Here is a 19,725-nt window from a genome sequence, read left to right as displayed (position 1 = left end):
TAAGGAGGACAACATTTCTATGAAACACCTTCTATAAACTTTTTTCATTCTTCCTTATTACACAGATCATTACTGAGGAATGAAGTTCCATAGATAATTGCATGAAACTCCCAAAAAATTACACACTGAGCATTAACGTTGTATCTTTAAGAACGTTCCTTATCTACCCTAGAAAGTGACATCTCTGGCCACCTATATCAGAGGTCTCTTCAACAGTTTCTCACCAGCTCTCCTGGGATTTGTCTGAATAATTGCACACACACACAACAATGCCCTGTAGTCTGGATTTCTGTGCTTGCATGCAGAGCTAGTTGATATTATGTAATACAATCTGCGCATCAGATCTTTTCTTCTAAGAAGCATTAATTCAGCAATGTCACAGGCTGAGATGTACAGTTAAATTCAGTCTCACATGTTATCTATTCAGAATAATAATCTGCATTTTTTGTCTTTAAGGTTTCCTGCTAAGGTATCCTGTTTTGGACACATAAGATATATTGATTTTTTTTTAATTGCAAAATGAATTGAGATTAGCCTTGGCAATATACAGTACTCATTCTTCGTTTTCTGTTTTAAAGGCAAATGTCTTTTTTTATATTTTAAAGGAACAGTATTTTCTCTGTAAATCTGTACTGCATAAACGTATTAGTGAATATCTACAGCTTCTATAATACTAACATATTTCAAATATTTGCTTTTGAAAAAAATAATTTTAATGTTATACTGTATGTTATGTGAAATATTATATTACCTAATAAGCTGGCATTAAATAATAATTAATTCTGCTGGCACTTTTCAGGAAAGAAGCAGGCCTCAATAAACACTCAGACAACAATGACACTGGTCACTGAAATAACAAGCAATATATCAGCATTACATATAGCCCCCAAACAGATAGTAGCCTTGATGTGCTTTGGTCTGAATCTGTATTGTTCTTGGTTTGATAAGCTGAGCCCCAGACTACCGGGGCTGCCACCGGAACAGCACACAGCCCAGGGACCTGCTGCCCTGATGACTGGATTAGTGGGTGTGGCACAAAAGTGTGGGGTCTGGAAGTTGAGGTTTGGAAATTTAGGGACAGAGAAGCAATGAACTGAAAATAAAACAACTGCGGCTTCTGTGGCAACTGTGGCTGAGTCTTAGGGAAGACTCAATACTGAGCCTCAAGCACTTTAAACTGAAGTAATGCCATTCTGAAATAACCAATGAAAAAAACTGTTAGAAAATCATTTTTGCCAACTTTATTCTAGGAAAGATTATTTTAGGAAGACAAAGGTATAAAATTAAACCACTGCATACCTCTGTTCTCTCTGTCTAGGACCTCAGTGATGCTCTACCTGAGCAGAGCTCTCTTTGCCTCAGCAGTGTCCACAGATCAGTGATTGAACATGCTCACGGACTGAACTCTTTACCAACACATGGAGCAAAAGCAATATACTCTCACCTACACAACAAACCCCTTAAGAACATATCCAAGATCCAAACACAGCTCTGACTATTAGCCAGACATCACCATCGCGCTCAAGAACTCCTTTCAAGGGGGTTCTGCCTGTTTTAATGGATAATTAAATTACAATGTGTAATACTGATAAGTATATAAACACCGGAGGTCAACCCTGGACCTGAAGAGCAACAATCCAGCAGTTCTTACGTATCATCCCTTAACTATTAATTTCAAAACCTCTGGAAGCTATTTTGTTCTGAGCACCGAAGCTGGCGATGAGTTCAGTTGTTTCAGAGATATAATAAGCATAAAAATAAAAATATAATGTATATAAAGAAAAATCCCTTGTAGCCTGCAAGGCTCAGAGAACTCTTATTTCCTTACCTAAATAAACCAACGAACTCACTAAATTGCTCAAAGGTCATGTGCGTTCCTCTTCTTTATGAAGCGATGAATTAAGGGTGTCCTACAGGAGAGCAGGGGTTCCCCAGTCCCGGTCCCGGAGGCACAGAAACCTGCAGTTTTTCATTCCAGCAGATGGATGCGTTGCATGATGGGAGTTTTTGTTAAACTCGAAGTTTTGTCATTTTCTGTCATTTATGAAATGCAATAGCTAAAAGCCCCCCCTCACCCGACGTGTTTAAGAGCTGACAACAGTCAAGCAGGTCAAATTAATCCTGTTATTGAGTCAACTAAGGGTTCAGTTAATAACCAAGAGCTTGGCTGAAATACAACCTGGGTGTGCGGGTCTTCAGAAAACCCCATGAACCCCTGATCTAAACAGCCTGCTGGACTGTAGACCTCCAAAATCAGAACTGGTGTACACTACCTAAAGACACAGCCAACAACCTCCAACTTAACACAAAAGACATTCAGGGAAATACAAGTGCTTATTAGTCCTTGTGGAAATTTGCAAGTACACACCTGTCAGTACGGACGATCAAAATCCACTAACTCTGCACAGCAAAGTGTAAAGACCTGAAGTCCTAAAGCACACTTTATGTCCTAAATAACATTCTGGCATGCAGCTACTCTGACCTCTGTGGATTTTTAATTAAATCATTGTATTTAGGGGCTACAGACTGCTTTAACATACAGACGTGTTCATGCTGGAAGACTGCACATTTCACTGTAAATTAGAATTTGCTATCAACTGGCTTATCTGGTTAAACAAAGAAATACTATTATTTCCAGATTAAGGAGAGTTTAATCTGTTTGGAACATCACAGACGAAAACGCATTCCAAGATTTGACTGCAACAAGATTTATTTTTCCATTTTGTTTCTGAGGTGTTGAAATGCCACCCCCTTCATTGATGCACTGCTACAGTACCAAGACCAGCTAGCACTGGGTGTCTGATAAGGACTTTGTTAAAGACCTGTGCGCTCCACCATGGGTCTGTTAAATAAAATAGCCAAAATGATCAGAATGGGAGATGTTTTTTTTCCCTTTAAACTATTTTCTCACACGCAAATAGCAATAATCTGTTCTAAAACAAATTAGGAGAAGCCTGAACACTTAGATTATTTACATTTTGTTTCAGTTAATTAAACTAAAAAAAGTTAAATTAATTTATCTGGTAGAAGATTAGCAATTTCACCATGATGTAGCCCTGCAAATTATGCCTATGTGTTGCATGCATTTTTAATGCTTCTTCATAGACTACCTAGAATTAGTATACACAGATACAGATTCAGTTTCTACTGAAACTGGAAACTGATGTGGAATGCCCCTATTGTAAATAACAAAAATACCAGACAAAGGTATGCAAATAACCCAGTAAAACACTAAAATCTTTTTTCACCTTTTCCAGATTCTGTTTTTTGTTGTTGCCTTAAAGGTTATTTTAAAAGTTTTTTATTATTTAATATTAAATAAAACAAGTATGATCAAAATATCTCTGGTGTGTATTTTCAGCTTATTTTGACCCTATATATGAAGATACTGAAACACAAAACAAAGAGATCAGAGAGCCCCATTTTAAATACACCATGACACTCTGCACTTGTTTGCAAATTATTTTTCTTAAATAACAGCTTAGCCAATGCTACCCTTTTGAGGCAAAATCACTTTAAAAAGACACTGTCCTAACCCTAACAGACATACAGACAGATGTATCAACATTATATATTCAAAAATAAAACATAACAATGTAAATACTAATGGTAGAAATCTGAAAAAGAAAAAAATAATGAGAATATGCCACAGCCACCTTGGTTTCAGTTGCTAATTTTGGTTTCAACAATGCCCTCAGAATAACGAACATTTGCACTTTGAATAATGTAAAACAGGATGAGGAAAACGTCTCAACCACAAAAGAGAGAAAAAGGCACCTTAACCGATCTTTTGCTGATAATGTTTTTATGGTCATTATTCACAGAAAGAAATATCTGCAGGTCGATCTAAAAAATAATATAATTTACAGCTTAACCAAAATTAAAATAGCAGACAACCAATGGGAATAAGCTGTGCCCCAATTTGTCAGACAAAGTTGGCGCTGCAAAACGTTTTCTCCCCTGGGTTTAAACTGTTTTGTTCCTATCCCATGATGCATTTGTTTTCAGCAGGCCAAGACAAACTAAAACACGTTATTCCATCTCACTGGGTTTCATCATGGCCGCTGTTTCTGAAGGTGCTTAGTCATTTCTATTTATAATGCCTGATTTGTCAGTGACACTACAGTATTTAACTGTTTTTCCCAAGGGAACCTTCTATAAAACAGGTGGAACCACTAGAAATATTAATTTGAGAAGGTTAAGAGACTTCTAAGTATAAGTATGAGCAGATGGAATTATAACGGACAACAAGCACAGGAGCAGAGCAGCTATGCGCTCTGACCCTGCTACCCGCCTGTGAGGAATTCACCAGCATGAAAGGCCTCCACAAGTCCATCGCCTTCCTCATAGGCTTAACATCTACCAAGAGCCTGTAAATGATTGCCATGCCCTTGTGAATTCACACCTAGGGCCACATGCAGACATGAGAATCTTTATTAATAAACTGTCCATCAGTGATGGTAATTGCAAGACCAAAAAGAGTTCGACCAAGGACAACAAACTGATTTGATGGAAAAACTCTCAACTGAAATATATTTTCTTTTTAATATCTTTATACATTTCCCTAGATCAATAAAGACTGAAATAAAAACAGCCCCGCTAACATAATATTAGCTAGTGCAAATGAATTTTTAAGATTATTTATCTGTGAGGACAAGCTAAGTTAATATTCAGTTCCATAATTCATAGCATCTCCTAAAACACAGCTTAAATATGAAATGTGCTCCCAGCAAGATAGACCTATAAAAAAGTTGTTACTGGTCAAAGTTAGCTGTATCACACTGAGTGAGAACACCGATCCATGGCTAGAAACTTTGCATTATTATTTAAAAGGTAGATTAAGTTTGGGAGTGCTGTGCTCTGTGTTGTGAGACAACAAAGACCATGTTAAATGTATCCATACACATAGACACGTTTATGTAAGTATTCAAACCTGATAAATCAACATTCATCACTTAATGTTCAGCTAACTTCTCTCATTCAACCACCACACACAACCTAACACACTCTGAGAAAAGACTTTTAAAGGACTTAAAGAAGAATTTTGTTTAGCAGTCATGAAGCCTGTAAGAGGACAATTACCTGTAATATGTATGTCTAAAGAAACTAGAAACTGCAGAGAAGCACTAAAAACAGTGCAAACTTTTTCATCTTCATGTCTTGGCCTTTCTCTTTGCTAACAGCAACTCATTTATTTATTTTTTTAATTTTAATAATACAATAATAATAATATTGTGTAATAAACTCACACCCAGCCAGCACTAGCATGTAAAGCACTTCCGCAGTGTTTACTGCTCAGTCGTTAGAGTTGTTTCACACATCAGGAAACACTGAAACCTCAAAATGACCAGTATATTCTGCATGAGGACGCAACTTCTTCAACGACCAAGCCTGGGTCAATGAGCAATGTTTCCCTTTTTAGGTTATGCCCAGGTCTTTAGCATGACTATTTCCAAATATTCTTTTGTAAAGACACAAAACTACAAGAAAAATCAAACTGCTCTTTCTTTAAAGTTCTTATTTTTACAATCGTGAAGTTAAAAATACAGCTTGATATCAACTTCCAAAATGAACTGACAGCAAATCATATTAGAAAAAACTTTTCAGATCACCCTGAAAAATTGATGGGGCAAATGTAAATAAAAAAATTAAACATTATTTCATTACAAGTAAGTGCATAACAAACCACAATCTCAGAAGTATGTTACTGTTTTTGTTAACAGGACAGGATTAACTGTAAAATAAAATTTTAAAATAAAAAATACATTTCGCAATCAAGAATAAAATAAAAACTATAAAAATGTATTTCTTTGCTACATAAAGTTAAATTCAGGTTATTTGCAACAAAAACAGTCATATTAACTGTATATTTCCAATTAGATCTAGTTAGATCGTGTTTAATTCAAAATTGCCAAATTGTGGGTCTAATATGTCTGGATTAAAAGAAAAATATACTCTTTTATATCAACAGTTGCAGCATCTTTAGAAAGTAAGGATCTTCAATTTCACACCACAATACTATGAACTGAGAAAAGAGCATCAGCATTTATTAAAACAAATCAAGAGTAACTTAAAATTATTTTCCAAATCTGCGTGTTCAACTGCACGTCTTATTATACAAATTAACAGTGCTGAAATCTAAAAAAGAGAAACATACAAGCATTTAATACTACTAACTGGAAAGACAGACATCTTCCTTACCTGACTGCATTTGATGCATTGAAGCCGCCTTAAAACTTAGTGGAACCCGGAGCTGAAGAGCTGCAGTTTGCAGTGCATTCTGGGCTAATTACAACATCCTTTTTCTTAGCACAGGGGATGATGACCTGGCTGAAGAGGAAACTGTGAAAGACCTGAATAATTGCACTCTTCAAACTCTATAGGTCTAAGAACATTAAATTAGTTATTCTTAGACGATTGCTCGGGGTTACTATGGCAACAGACTCTTTTTTTGGGGGGGGGTTGCTTACATTCTACCACCTCCAAAAGAGTAACACATTTTATCTATTTAAACATTTAAGAGGAAACCATACTAGCATGAACATGTGACGGAAAGCGCTACTCCTTCCTTTGAGTGAAACACAGAGCCTGAACATGAAATGAAAGTGTAGTCTTAAGGCGTATGTGTTAGTGTTTGTTTATATTATCTCGGGACAAATCGCTCCCCCCCCACACACACACCACAACCCCCCACCCCCCCCGCTCTGCAAACGGTCATGGTCTGGCCCTATGCTAATCAGGCCACTTACATCTGGTCTGCAGAACCCTTGTGCAAACTGACATGAGCACCAGCAAGGGTTCCTGGAATCTGGGTTGTGGTTTCTGTCCATCGATCTGCTGCTGCTTCCTTCCTCTAGCTGTGTAACCATCTGCTTGTGACAGATAAAAAACAACAACCTTGCAAAACTGCTGCAGTTACGATCTGCATCGCGCCACTTCTTCTGCGTTTCTTTTTAACCCATGCGCGCTGCATGACCGCAAAGCAGGTGCAAATGTCTTACACCTCTGATCGCGAGTGTAAACACACCTTAGCTCAGCCCTGTCTTTTCCAGTTCTGACTACACATTCCATACCATGTTACAGGCCAGCCAGAAGAGGAAGAGAGATAAAGAGAGTGCTCTATAAACTGAGCTAAACATTAATCTAAGGCCAGGTTTCTCAATCCCCTGACCATAGGCTGGCACCGAACCCTGGAACAAAGCTGAATTAGAATCAACAGTATACAACAACAGTTACTCAGGTGACCCTCTAGCTTGTTGGTGGTTTGTAGGCTCATTTCTACACTTGAGAAGAATATGGTGTCTTTCTAGAGAACTGATTCAAGATTCTCTTCCAGCCATTTCTTGACAGAAGCCAGGGTAATGGCCACAACAGCATGGTTTCAGCCCAGTGCTCCAGGGTTTTTTTTTTATAAACCACAAGAGTAACAAAAAAGAACTCTAAGATGTTTTTTTTTGTACTCCAACGGTCCAAAAAAACTAGTCATGGTAGCAAAAAAAAACCCAATTGTTGACAGGTTACATGTGGCACCTCCAGCAGAGACAGACTAATGTTGAGGTAGTTATTAGGTCATGGCCTATGACAATCAATAGCAAATTACTCTCTCAGAACTTTCTTTTATTCCTTCAGGACTCCAGTGCTCATTCCTTTTAAACTTAACAAATCCTCTGCCATTTTGTACCTGAAAATTAGGAAATGTCTGCACTACAGTCAGGTTCTGAAATATTCATGCAGGAGGGAACACCACAGAGCTCTTTGGTCCAAGGCAGTAACATACCGCACTGCTTCACTGTCTGACACTCGACAGTGTTGATACAGGACAGTACTTTAATTGGGAAGAGCTATGAAATGCAGGGTAATTGTTGCCTCCCAACAGTTGGGAATCGGTTACGATGCAGTAAGGCCAGGGCTCCCATTTCCCCATTTGCAATATGACATCCCAGATAGACAGCACAAAGCACTGCAGACAGGAAATCTTTCTCTGTTAAAAGGCAACTTAATATGGCTGGCAGAATGAGCAAAGGCAAAACGTGAACAGCACTTTGAACAGTCTACAGTGCACAGGCGGCTTAAAGAAATCTTCTGTCCTGTGCACCTGATGTCTGCAGAAGCAAAAACAGGGGATAAACCTCATTTAATAGCCTGCATGGGGTCTCTGTCAAACTTTAACACCAAGTTTCTGGTTTTGCTGGAAAAAAAAACTACATATCATGAATCTTCAGAACTCTCTGCAGAACATGAAAAACCATCGTAAGGGATAGTAATAGTAATAATTATTTGGTATGATTACTAATTATTAATGAACGCCAATCATGTATTCACATTTAAGATTACTGAAGATTATTTGAGATGTTGAATTACTGCACATTCCCAGTGGGCGTGTTACTGTACAGAACACCATAGTTAAACACCGGCCTTTCTATCTATGAGATAGAAAATTAACTACAAGAGTTTAGGTTCATTTACTTATTTCAACCTGTGAGTCCATGGCAACTTAAATTATGTCTTCGTGGCCAATTAAACCTGATAACACAGCTGCGATGCATTAAGATTTGTAAATTAAATATATCCAGGAGACTTGGGTGTTCAATCACCACTTCGAAGCACTTTTTAACCTGTGACCACCATGAATAAATGATACTGTACAAGACAGCTCTTCTCAGCCTCTGGTCAGCCCGAAACAGCAAGTGGAAGGTATCAATTTTTGGCGTTAAACAGAGTCTTTTAATGGTAAAAGAAACTCTGAAAGTGAAACAAAAAAACCCACACCAGTGCTTTTGACAGTTTGAAAGCATTCATCCTGAAACTTGAGCGCACTGAGGGCGGGCACGGCAGCAAGGTGATCAGTGCTGAGACCTCGTGGGTCCTGGGTTCGAGCCCGAGCTGGAGCACCATCTGCGTGGAGCCTGTCCTTCCAGGGCTCACAACAGATTTTTCTCTGGTTCATTCCTGGCTACCAGAGACATGCCGGCTAGGTTAAGTGGCATCTCTAAATTGTGTGGGTGTGTGTGTTCAGTCCGCACGTGTGTTTGTGTGTGCCTGCGCAGTTGCGGAGGTGTGTCTTGCCCAGGATGTTGTCCTGTCTCGTTCCCTGTCGTTCTGGAACAGACTCCAGCTCCAGGTCGCCCCCACCCTTTCTGGGAACAAGCCTCTCTGTGACCGCGGACTGAGGAAACACAAACATGTGCTCCTGGTGCGCGTTGTTTTCTGAAAGTAAAAACTCAACCAATCAGGTAATACAAAAATTCCATAACAGTACAGAAATAATTACGGACCATTACAACAGTCCTTGCCCTTGGGCTCCGTGTTCTTTAATTCACTGTATAGGTTCCAACATACGTTAGAAAAGGATGACAATGTAAATTAAATAAAGGTGTATGCTAAATTTTCAGTGGGTTTCTATTTAATCTCATCAGCATATCATCTATTTGTTTGGCTCGTGGGCTTTGCACAGTAAATCATTTCAGAAACATGGTTTGTTACTAAATTACCACAAATAATGGGGTCTCCCACTTAAGCACCTCCATCTCCTGTTATAACAGGGTAGCACTGTTGAAAAATCAACACACCTATGGACATGAATGTACTTGTGTAGGCACACTTATGTGTACCAAAGCAACATCCAGGGTACTTTTATCTAAAAGAAAACCATTAAATCTTTTGTACAATACAATCTCCTGACCAGTATCCCCAGTATGTGAGGAAATTCCTGATGATCAGCACACTGGCACATGCAGTTTCCTGGTTCCTAATGGCTGCAGGTGCAAACAACCCCAGGAGTCCTCATTCTTCAAGGTGAACTTTGTTGAAGGGATAATTAAGCTCAGCTAACCTGTCAACATTTACCTTCATTGAACGTCTTCATTTTTTCCCTGCATTCATTTCTGTCTTTTTTTTGTTTTCAAGGAGATACCTCCTCCGACAACAAAACAAACACCTGGATGAATTTTTGATGAAACACCTAAGAGGGTCACTCCAAGGTGAGAGTTACACTGTTTCTGTGGCTCCTGGCTGTACAGTGAAGGCAGGGGGGCTCTTTAAGATGTTGCTAAAGAGCGTGTAATGTATTCAGGTGGAGGGACACCTTAGTCTTTAATCATATGCTGGCTTTGACCCGTCTGGTTTGAAGGGCGACTGCCTGCCCATACGGATGAGGGAGTTGAAATCCAGTGGACAGGCAGAGAGGGTGCTGCATTAGCAGTGGAGCTGGGGATGTTGGAGGAGTGTTAATGCAGTGTAAGCTACAGAACAGGTTCATATTCACACCCTGGAGCCAGTGATTGGTGGCATTTAGGCATCTTCTTCAACTAGACTCTTATGAACTCAATTAATAACACCAGGGAGTAGGGGGTGGCTATTTCAGACATTAATGGTGTTATCATAGTCACAGATGTTATCACAGTCTAGTTTAACAGAGAGCTGTGATAAATAAAACAATGAACTGCGCACAGTTGTGAGTCTTGCCTTGAGCAGAGAGTAGTTTATTGATGAATCGAGCTGATTTCATCTGAATTTTCAAAAAACGTACCTTCACGGTTCAATAAGCAATATTTAAAATAAATATGTGGTTCAGTGCTCAGGCAATATATTGACGTGCAAGTACCTGAAAAAGCTCACTGTTTAAGTTTAATTTATGATTGCATAATTGGAGCAATTTTTCATATTTCCAGCCCCTTGAGCAGTTAATCATCTGAACCGCTCAATAAAATCCACTGTGTTACACTGTATATGAAATTGAGTATATTGAGCTCTGGCTTTATGTGGAACACATACAGCACATACAGTGGAGGTGCATGTTTCTACCCTCCGCTGTTCAATGCAATGCTATGTAGCCTGCTCAAACATCTTTACATAAAATATAAAATAAGGGACAGTGGCAAGCCCCACTGTCACGAGTCCTGACAAGCATTTGGCGTGACCAGATTAAGAATGATCAAGATGTAACCCAGAAACACGTGGTAACTTTGGTTCCAATGTTAGGATCTTGGTGTCTATGGGAACAATGACAGTGGCATTTAATTCAGTTCATGGCAAGAAACACTCAGACTGCCAATGTACTGTACAGTGAAACACACAAAATGAAATGCTGACATGCCCAACCCACCTCCTGCGAAATTAAACCCACGTTGCTGTTAAACAGGAAATGTGATGCACAGATAGAGACTTGTGAGACTTACCTCATCCTTATATTTAAATAAACAGCAACTTCCCTATCACAACACAACTCTGAAATAGACTGATTATAACAGAGTGCCCATAAACTGGATGCCTGGGATGCAATAAAGGTGATGCAGGTCACTCAAGAAGGCAATTCAGTTCTTAGGCATGGATCTAGCCTAGCAGCAAGCTCAGAGATCTCTGTGGCTTGAGCCTGCTGTAGTTTTGCATCACCAAGGTGATGATCCTACAGAGCATGTAAAAACGACACCAAGCTCACAAATAATGAGTCACACTGGGCTGCAAAAACAATTCCCCCCCCTGGAATTCTCCTACATTCAGAACAAGTCCTGTGCATTCACATTAAAGCAGTAATTTGGGACCTCTCAGTATCAGTAACATTTTAAATTTCAGTCTCGTTATGACAGCATGAGCAACTGATTCCTTTATCCTTTATTGTAGGAGCTATCCAAGCATGAATGCAGCACATGGCGAAGTCATTAAATGTTTTAATAGATGTTAACTATGTGATAATGGTTTTCAACAAAGCTAGGAAAAAAGTGAAGTTTAAATTTTAACAAGTAAGTTACAAAAAAACTCAAAAGGTACAACACAGTTAAGTAGAATCTATTGCTACTTACTGCTGTTTGCAATCGCAATAGATTCTCTAAATCAAGATAATACTCTCTTTTCATAGCAATAGAAATATTTATCTGTGAGCAGTCTTTGCTTTCCTGGAAAACTGGCAAAGCTGGAGACCACTGAAGCATCCCCATGATTTTATAATAACTTCTCAAGGTTTAGGAAACCATCTCAGTCATGCATGCTGCTTATTTATCCACTAAGTTAATGCCTGAATGTGTTCTCTCTACTAATTCATCGAGAATGTGAAGGCAGAGGAACATGCCAGGCGCTTCCAGGTTGCTGCTTCAAAAAGGATTTTCATTGCTGGCCACACTTCAGTGTTTGATTGGCAACCCACACCTCGTCCACTGTCTCAATCAACGTTTCAACTGAAATCTGCAGCTTGGAAGGCTAATTCAAGGTCTGAAAAACTACCACAGGGTACACAGACGAAAGAAAAAATAATCATAACCCCAAACACCTCTGCAACATAGACATTGGTCAACAAAAGTTGTCCAGCTTATTTTTAATGGTAACAGAGGGCAGGCCCATTTGATTTTTATACTAGAAAATAAAAGTAGGAAAAGAAAAATAAAATTGATTTTCACTGAATGATTTTGTAACCGAACTAAAGGTACTCTAGCTGCAGACTCCTATTAATTCACCGGTAAATATTAATTCCTTCCATTTATTAATAAATTACATAAAATGCTATATTTACATTTCATACTGACTGTATTCAAACTTCATTAGTTACCAATGGGTTGGATGAAAAGAGCAGAAACTATAAATTATTCACTTCATAGGATTTCTGTATATATGAGGTAGGAAATCCAATCGTAACATAATTTCAGCTTAATTACTACAGTATATCATGCTTCAGTTAGGCATTTATCATCTTTTTTGATTATTTTGATTCATTGTTAGGTATGATCACCCGGGGCTATTTCAGTTTCTTATTTAAAAGTATTTAATTTTTTGCAGCCTAGCTGGACCACAAATCTATGCACTGTACTTGCTACTGTATCTCTGACTGCCATTTGAGTATCTCTGTGTTTTGGAATAGCTGGGGCTACCAGTTGAAATGAAGGACAGAGCAGAAACAGAAGCAGAGGCCACACTGCACTGATGATGCCGGACTGCAGCTGCTTGTTTCTTTATGGGGCAGCAGAAAACCCTTCCTGACTTCCGCTGTCCTGTTATCTGTGTGTGTGTGTCTGTTACGCCACTACTGTATTTCAGCTGAGGCTGCTCTCTTTCCTAATCCGACATCCATGTCATCTCCCATCCCCGGGTCATGTGGAGCCACTGACGCTACCAGAGAGTGGAAAGAATTCAAATTTGGGACGTTCTGAATAACAACATGGACACCTGTGGGAGTGAAGGGCTTGTCAAATTCAAAACCAGTACTTCATTCCTCTGGGAAAAAGAACCCAAAGGGCTTTCTCCTTGTCCAACAGGTATGGTGCTCCCCGTGAGCACCTGTTCATTTTCAGTCCAGTTATAAGACATATTTATTTGTGCCAGTTGATAAGTGTTTTTTTTTTATAAAATGCAGTGACAATAACACATTGATTTTTTCAGTGGATCAAGCCTTTCCCTCACGTGACTGCACTCAGCTTCCAAGAAGCTTCTCAAGGCTCTCCATAGTGGTGTTTATAGCTTTACAGCCCTATAAAAGGAAATTTGAGAATAATGGCCAATAGATTTATAAGCTGAAGAGGCCTACATTTGGGAAAAGCTAACGAAGGAGCTTACGATCTGTATATGCCCCTGTGTTCTTTCAATAATGAACTGGCACTTGGGACTGTAAAATTATTAAAACAAGCTGGGCCAGCGAGCTCAACAGTAAGCTATCACTTATGCGCTTGCTTGATTTGTCTCCAGGCATCATATGGAGAGTTCATCAAACACAGATAAAAGGCACAACTGAAAAAAGGGGACGATGCATGGAGTTATGACAAAGCCCAGAATGCATCCCAGACTTTGACAACTCTCGCAACATGTTGAGCTTGCTCAGAACAAAAAGCAAGTAAATGCTATAGACGAAATGTGAAAAGAGTTCAGAATCCAAGGAAAACGTATTACAAATCGGGGAAAATGTGTTACAGCTGTTAAACTCTTCAAAGAGAAAGACTTAAAATGAAAAAAAGCCTCTTGGACTTCTTTTCTTTGGCAGCTCCCACTCGCTCTTCATTAACGCAAGTGGACAATTTATGAACTGTGCCACGCAGCGCGCACACTGAAAATAACACAATCTTTAGGAAACACAGGCAAAAACGCAGCTGTCAACAGTGTACACTGACACAAAAGGTGAGTCAGGTATGCAATCTCTCCAAAACGTCTGTCTTTATCATTCAAATGAATACTGAGCGCAGTCGGAATAAAACCAATTGCTCTGTGCTTTCCACATCGGCCGTCCTAACATTCCATTATGGTCGACACAATCTTCTCCCCAGCCGACACCATCCCGATGGCAGGATATTAGTATATGCCAGAAAATGCAGCCTTCATACTTTAACAGGGAGAAGCCAAACTCAGCATCCATTTATTATAGGAAGCGTTAAAGTTTCATGCTTTTAAATATTAAATATTAATTTCGAATGCAAAAAAAAAAACTTACTTGACACCGTCTCAACAGCTCTCTCTCTGTGCGATCTGGCAAAACCAGGCCTGTTTTAGCATTTCCTTTGTGGATGCCAGGAACTGAAATTATATTCCTTCCCTTTTAAGGCTTTCTCAACTCTCCTGGCTCAAAGGCAGACATTTAACGGACTGCTCTGGGCTTCCAGCAAGACGGCTGAGCTGTATTTACTCCCTGATCGCGGTTTAAGAAGAACACAATAATAAATGATAAATGAGAGACTGTCCCCTATGCAAAGCAAGATGGCTTTGTAAAAGGGCTGGGATTTTTCAACCCCTCACTGTTTAGTTTCAGACCTGAAACTAATACTATAAAAAGCTCTATCACTCTGCAATAAACAAAAGACAGGTCTTTAATATACTGTATACTATGTGCATATATATATCTGAAAAATGCCACATTTTCTAAACAGTGTGCACTGTCATCAAGTGCACATGGGCAGAGGTCATAGTTACACACCTACAGTATAAGCAAACCTGACTTGAGGAGCTACTCAGGGCTTTTCTAGGCAGCCTGGCTGTGAATGCTGTCATGCCAGAGGTAAGGTACTGTACATTAAAACCCACTTCCCTGAAGCTGTGCAGAGAGTTCATTTGGCAGAAATGAGCCCAAAGAAATGAGAGATGGAAGTCAAATACAGTACATGGCTTTAGTTCAGACTAAAAGAAAGCTCTTTGGTATTTTGCATCCCTGGAAAAAATATATTCACTAAGGAGTTTATTTTGCATTTTCATCTTGCGGTGCTTAGGAGTATTTCTTTTTACAGTCGTGTTAAAATTGTGAAGTGGTGATTTTTTTGTTTTATTTTGAAACACGTTTACCCCTTTTTCCCCAAACATGACTGACTGAATTGTAGATTTAAATTCTTATTGTATTAATTCTGTATCTTCATTCCCCTTACTTAAACAAACTTAGAGGGATGAATCACTTTTCTGACCGGCCAGCTTAGAGCTCCTTGATATACAGTATTTGCCGCAATGGAGAAAATAAAAAAATCAATTAAATATCTAATAATATATTAACTGATTCGATTTAGAAACACATCACAGTGAAAAACATCCTTTAACGTACCCCAATTTTTTCTTCTCTTTATTCTTACAAATTACTATACCAGCAAGAAATCTGAGACAAATTTAGAAATCAATTCTCTTAAAAATAAACAAACGACCTCGGCCATGACTTCTCCTGGATTGTCAAGGAAAACATCTCCCCAGCCTCTTTTTGAAATAAGATGACAAGCATCAATTACAAAGTCAATGGAGCTCCAACAGACTCAGTGCCCAGAATGGGAGACAAAGCATCACTGCCTAGTGACATTTTGCATTTATTAATTTATTTTTTGGATATTTTGGCAAGAAGAGAGCAGAGAGCTTTAAGTATTTTTGGCTCACTTAGTATTAACTTTTCAATCTTTAAAATATGCCACAAAACAATAAGCAGAGATAAATAGTGTATTTGGCATGGTTAGCAAAGGAGCATGTTCTTTTTTTCAAATGTGTTTTCACCAGATTTTAGTATACTACTTAGGTATAAAATCAGGCTGCATCTTGTTAGTAAAAAAGTTAGAACACTGCAAAAAAGATCATTCTTTTAATACAATGCAGTTACATGGTATGAAGACACAACAAAGAAAAGAGTCCATGCTGAGCTTTGGCAACCATCTGTTCCCCACAGTTTCCTCACCCTAGAGCATGCTTTTATAATTTTGTGATCTTTTTAAATTTAATTTAGAGCTTTACACACAATGCATGTGTGAGAGTGGTGAATTTAGTGTTCTGAAAAAATGTCTTTGTTTCATTTAGAAATCTATTAGAGAGATTATAATGCTTTTTGCAATTTTGGGCTCTTACAGTATGTATATTATTACACAATATTACATGAGGCATTAGTTTAGAAAGAGGACCGAGGGCAGGTTGAGTTCGATGGTCACAAGCTGACTGTGACTGGGATTCCACTGGAGGCAGTGTGCAAGTCCTGGCAGTCAGTGAGAGTCGCACCTCTCCCCCTGCAGGGGGCAGCGCTGACTGTGACGTGATCAGACTTGAGTGGCAGGAAGTTGGTGGGGTTGGGGAGTGTGTCTGCACTCCCTCATTCTCCCCCGTGTGCGAATACGGGTTCGAGACTCATCAGCGGAGATGCAGCTCCAGCATGGGTGCCCCTATTCTAGGGACTGTTTTCAGAGTAACATGTGTTTGAGTGCATTTGGGATCATACAGACAGAAGACAGCCTGTGATAAAACTGAAAAACATTAAAATGTGCACTATCCTACTATAAAAATGTTTAATGTTAACGTTAGTCCTTTTTTTCTATTTGGATACCTAGTCCAAACAACAAGAATCTCATGGTATTTATTATCTGGGATCAGGACAGTAAATGTATTTTTATTTGAATTACATGCACGAAGAGTATAACAATTGACTGTATATAAGCAGTTTCCTGTTAAGTTAACACCTTCATGCAGATCAAAAAGAAAACAAGTTTCCTGATCATGACAATACCAACAACTGAGACAGGGTATTGATGTAAATTCTGAGAGCTGTTGTCCATGAAAACAATACCAATAAAAGAAGAATATACTACAGCAAACTATAACTACTTTAATCCACCTGATGAGCAATGTGTCCCCTTTTCTAATGAGTGTATTTTCCAACTCAAATATCCAGTGAATTGCATTTGGATTGTATATCACACAAACGTGAAAGGTCATGATGCCAGAATGACCTGAAATCAACAGTATCACCCTTAACTATCTAAGGTAGTTCAACCTGCCTAGAATTCTAAAATGAATACTCTTTTGTTTAGACTAAGCAACTTCACACTTGAGTAACTTTGAGTTTTTTACTTTGAGTAATACGATTCATATCAAATTAGGGCTTTAGCTTGAAAAAGGTAAGGCAGCAGTCTTTAAGTGCAGATGTTATTATCATCATTATTTCCTGAGCAGATGCCCTTACCCAGAGTAACTTACAAAATATACAATACATGTATTGCACATATAAAAATATACAGCAAATAAGAGAAAACCCTAAAAACCACAAATGTTAATAGAAACAGAGCGGGGAGGCAGAATGAAAATATCCACTGACACACTGACAGTACTAACAGTTTCCCAGTGCAGTACGAGAAGTCAAACTCGCTGTAATGCAAACATTTAGATGAATGAGCATTAACACAACAACCACATATCTACTGTACCGTACTGTATGTGCCTTAGTTTATTATTATTTGATCTGATATTTACTCATCATATAAATGGTTAAGAGTACAGCTATAGAGGTATATGGATTAACCATTGTTTGCGATTCAAGTAATATTTTTTTTTAAAAAAAAGGAAAAGCAACACAGAGATATTTAAACAGTGAAGAAAACATCCCTGACAAATCCAGGATTCCCTCAAGAAGCTCTTCCCTTGGACAGAAACACACAGGTACAGTACATATGGTCTGCAGTCAGATCAAACCTGGCTTTTTGGATGAACAATCCATCAAGCTGGCAGTAATGCTTTGCAGATGCTCAGCAACGCAAACCAGCCTCAGTCCTGCAGAGGGCTGAAACACCCCAGATCTGCTGACCTCGCCTCACAGGTGCGATCAGGTTGTCATAACGTCTGAATAACTTAACTTCAAGGTATGAGTTCCACCTCATGGTGACCAGAAACTGTCCACACCTATCAGGCATCTCCCAGTGAGTGGCACACTCATTATACCACCGAACAGTCCCACAAGAAGGTGGACTGCAATTTTCTGTCTTCATTTTCTTGAAGCATTCATTCCCTAAGCCCAGCAGATTCAAGCTACTTAACAGCTACTTAAAACCTTACAATTAAATAGCAGAATGACAAAATGACAGAAAACAGTTTTAAAGTTATGACAGAATTATTAAGGTATTGCATTGTACATTAAGATAAAAAACAGTATATGCAACAACCCAACTATAATTTCATAAGGGTTAAAACCCAGACATTTGATTATCTATGAATATATTAAATCACGGTAGCTAATATTGCTAGAAACACTATTAATAAGCAAAGTCTTTTTAGCATTATTACAATCAGATAAGATAATATCACTTTACTGACACATAATAAGAGACAATAGAGACACACAGACAGGGAGAGAAGCTGGGGGTCAGAGCGCAGGGTCAGCCATTTATACAGCACCCCTGCAGCAGTTGGGGTGAAGGGCCTTGCTCAGGGGCCCAACAGAGAAGGATTCCTCTGCCGGCCGCGGGATACGAACCAGCAACCTTCCAGAGTGCAGAGTCATAGCCCCAGAGCCACAAAGCTCACACATATTAATGTGCTTCATTTTGTGCCAAGGTCCATCTGTATTCTGTGCTAAATTGTTCACGTACCTGTAAGCTCTGAGTTACCCTCTACAGCAACAGGCTCTCCTGAAACTAGCCTCTGCATTTCTCATTCAAGAGACACAAAGACTGCACTAAAATAGACCCTTGTTTACAAGGGCTCAATGAAGGCAGCCATCCACTTAAATTTGGATTTAATATTACAAAGTGAGACATAAGAATCACCCAAATAGAACAGGGCGGAATGTTTCCTGTATGAAAAAAACCCTGCCGAGACATACTTGTTTTTTTCCATGTAGCACATACACACAGGTGTGGGTGTGTTTTTCATGATCAGATATTTTATAGTACCTTTTCAAGGGTGCAGACCTGTTTCTATTTATATTTGTCTGTGGGTGACAACCAGCTATTCCGGGAAATATAGAAAGTTTGCATTCAGAAAGCTTTTTCAACCACAAGCCTCTTACTTTAAATGGCCAAAAAACAGAACTGTACTGTATGTAGAGACCGGAGCCATACCACACATTTACTGTTCAGTACTCAACCCTTAATTTTACCTTTGTTTAATTTAATGATCTCATTAATACATCCAGTCCTTGAAGTCCTTGAAATGCCAGGACATAAGTCCTGAGGGCACTTAACTGTTAAAACATGAGTAATATTTTCTCTAAAAAACATTTATGACATTTACGGTACATTTACAGTATGGTAAGGTATGGTGTATGATGTTAGTGGGTGAAACACACTACAACTCTTATGATCTGCAAGATCTTAGTATGGATTTCACAGCAGTCACCACTAATGGCTAAAACACAAAACACTTTTAATTCTTTCTTTCCTCCTCCACGAAACAAACATGCTGTTCTCATGCATGAACTATATTTGTAAATAGAACTGAAGTACGGTTTTATGTCTTGTTTCTTCAGCCGACAAAAAGCAGCACGACAACATGGGCTGCGCATTTAAAAAGAACTCGTCATAATACAAAGAAAAG

General features: G+C 38.8%; 1 protein-coding gene across 3 annotated transcripts in view; it reads right to left on the bottom strand.

Moving 5' to 3' along the window:
• mbnl1 (muscleblind-like splicing regulator 1) overlaps window positions 1-14,448 on the bottom strand; it is an 88,248-nt gene extending 73,800 nt beyond the window's left edge. Inside the window, exon 1 of one of the 3 annotated variants that reach the window (XM_069197799.1) lies at window positions 14,405-14,448. The gene's annotated coding sequence lies outside the window, so the exon portion shown is untranslated. Of the gene's footprint in view, window positions 1-6,201; window positions 6,452-14,404 lie in introns of those variants that run through there. The other 2 variants (XM_015360803.2, XM_015360814.2) reach the window with 2 other exon arrangements.
• Window positions 14,449-19,725: the final 5,277 nt, after the last annotated feature.

This window comes from Lepisosteus oculatus, chromosome 13 (genome assembly GCF_040954835.1).
Source record: "Lepisosteus oculatus isolate fLepOcu1 chromosome 13, fLepOcu1.hap2, whole genome shotgun sequence".
In the NCBI taxonomy this organism is placed as follows: Eukaryota; Metazoa; Chordata; class Actinopteri; order Semionotiformes; family Lepisosteidae; genus Lepisosteus; species Lepisosteus oculatus.
The sequence above is the reverse complement of the archived record's forward strand: the minus strand, read 5'-3'. Positions and strand labels throughout refer to the sequence as shown.